Source organism: Montipora capricornis, chromosome 13, assembly GCF_036669925.1.
Source record: "Montipora capricornis isolate CH-2021 chromosome 13, ASM3666992v2, whole genome shotgun sequence".
Lineage (NCBI taxonomy): Eukaryota > Metazoa > Cnidaria > Anthozoa > Scleractinia > Acroporidae > Montipora > Montipora capricornis.
The window spans coordinates 46,046,370-46,048,869 of NC_090895.1; the positions used below are offsets into that span (position 1 = coordinate 46,046,370).

At 40.0% G+C, this 2,500-nt stretch overlaps 1 protein-coding gene and 1 pseudogene across 1 annotated transcript in view; one reads left to right on the plus strand and one right to left on the minus strand.

Annotated features, from left to right (window-relative positions):
- The window catches only part of LOC138029561 (uncharacterized), a 4,800-nt pseudogene extending 3,234 nt beyond the window's left edge, over positions 1-1,566 (minus strand).
- LOC138030896 (dedicator of cytokinesis protein 9-like) overlaps positions 1-2,500 on the plus strand; it is a 658,601-nt gene that overhangs the window by 383,296 nt on the left and 272,805 nt on the right. The window lies entirely within an intron of this gene.

Consider the following 2,500-nt stretch of genomic DNA (forward strand, 5'->3'; position numbering starts at 1 on the left):
TTTGTCCTCTGAAAGACTGTTCCTCAGAATTTCCTCAAAATATTTGGGTTCGGGGTCTTTTAGTCTGTCAAAGTCCACAAATGCACTGGGAGTTACGACGCCTTTCTGTTTGAAAAATTCAATAAAAAAGGATTTAACATTTAATTGTGAATCACGAGAAGAGGGGGTGGAATTTTCCAATTTCTTTTCCCAAGTATCCACGGTATATTTCATTGTTCTTGGCTTGTTTGGAGATCTTGATGTCATTTTAACACTCAAAAACAGAAAAAGCATAAAACTAATTTAAAAAGAAAAACAGTAAAACAAGTCAAAGATTGTTAGCATTATGAAATGGTTACAATGTTATCGCCTCACCTGAGATTCGGAAAGAATGCCCTGGACAAATGATCCAGCAGAAAAGCTCCAAAACCATCCTCCCTGAACCTCAATTAAGTCTCTGTTGACTTTCAGCTGTGGGATGACTGAACTCTCGGGCTCGCTGAGAATGGGTAGTACTCGCTGTATTCAGTTTTCTCAGGACAAGTTGAATATCGTTGCAAAGGACCGTAATCTGGCATGATAGTGGCTTGTGGGGGGCCTGTTCTGGCAAGGCTGGCTGCGATTCATTGGGCAAATTTATATCCAAACCGAAGGTATCCAGCAATAGCCCAGCACGACGTAATTCCTTGACGGTTGAGGTCATCATCGGTTTGAAGTTTTCCAGGACCACTCGAAGACGGACGACGTTTTCCGACGGCGCTGACTGATCTTGCGATTGACTGTTCATATCAAGTTCGTCTTGAAGAGCACTAGAAATAAAAACAAACATTTTTTAAAGACAATAAAACGCAGTCTTTTGAAATCAAAGCTGGCGCATTGATTGGCATTTTATATTGCAAAACTAAACAAACAGCAATGATTGCCTCCCTGAATGGTACTGCACCCTGGAATTTATGTAGTTGGCTCGAAATTAGTAGTTGTTTGCATGGTAAATGACCGTAGAAAATTCTTTTCTCACCTCAGGCAGTGTTGATACGATGACTCCACCAATTGCATTACACAAGGGTTCTTGTGATCCTTTAACACTTGACATAGAACATTTAAGTTTTGACTATTTTGTTTGCGCGATGCTCTGGATGAATAATATTCGAGACCACAACTACTGACTGCTCTTTGGACTTTCAGCGAATTTATCGGTGCACCATTACTCGTTTGACATGCCACCCAGTACGATATCGCTGGATATGTTTGCTTTCCCGGCGATGAAAGTTGAGAAGCGTTGAGTGTGGTTTCTTCGTTTGAATCTTCGCTTTCGTGGATGTCTTGTGATTTACGGGGAGCTTTTCCGCCCTTCTTTCTGTCCCTTTTCGAAGTGCTGATAGCCGAGAAGAAAAAGCACACTTCTCGCAATTTAGATATCTTGGAATCACATATCCAGTTCCATGCATTGTCGATTTCCTCGTCGTCAACTCCCCAAACGCACCTAAAGGCAACAACTGAACACAATTTTTCTATTCTTGCTACGACTTCGCATTCTGCCTTATCTCTAATAGCTTTACTGCTTAGCTGGGAGCAAGGTCTGCTCATCTTGCCAGATCGTGGAATTGAAATAGATTGTTTTTTTTTTTAAAGATTTCTGCCTTTATATAGGAACTAATTACAAAATAATTAACCAGTCAGAGCTAAGGAACACACCAAGGATTTAACGCCTGTTATGCCTGTAATACAGAGGTGTCGAAAGTCAAAGAAGACGCTTGTCAAAATTCGCCAAATGTAAACCAATCAGTCCTGGGAAACGCACCAGGAGACAACGACTTAAGAAATGTTCGAGCACGAAAATAGTGATAAACCAATCAAAGCTAAGAAACACACCAAGGATATAACGCCTCTTATGCCTGTAAGAGAGAGGTGTCGAAAGTCCAAGAAGACGCTTGTCAAAATTAGCCAAATGTAAACCAATCAGTCCTGGGAAACGCACCAGGAGACAACGACTTAAGAAAATGACTATGAAATTGCAAAGGAAAAAAAAACGATTGTCAAATTTCCCACCAGATTAACAGTTTGCCGTAGATGGCCGCAATTTAATCATGCCATACACGCTAAATACGCGAAACACTGAAAACACTCCATCAACATATCTGCAAAGTTAACCAGTTTAGTCGCACACTTGTGACAGTTGGAACATTGAATTAATATCTTGCCATACATGTTAGATACGGTAAAACAGGGAAACACGCCGTTACCACTTAACGAAACAAAGTGGATGCAATATAACGAACCTTGTACTCACTCATAATCTCGTAATCTCAGATCTCTTGATAACAAGCAATAGATATGACTTTTAATAACTACCTGGAATATTTACCTGGTATAGTGTATTTGACATATTTGAAATGAATTAGTTATTTCACACTACTAACACCTCGCACCTACAAACGACAACTTTTCCTCTGTTGTCAAAGTGTTTGCCGTGTTTAACTTATGTGGTGTATATGACTACTACTACTACTACTACTACTAC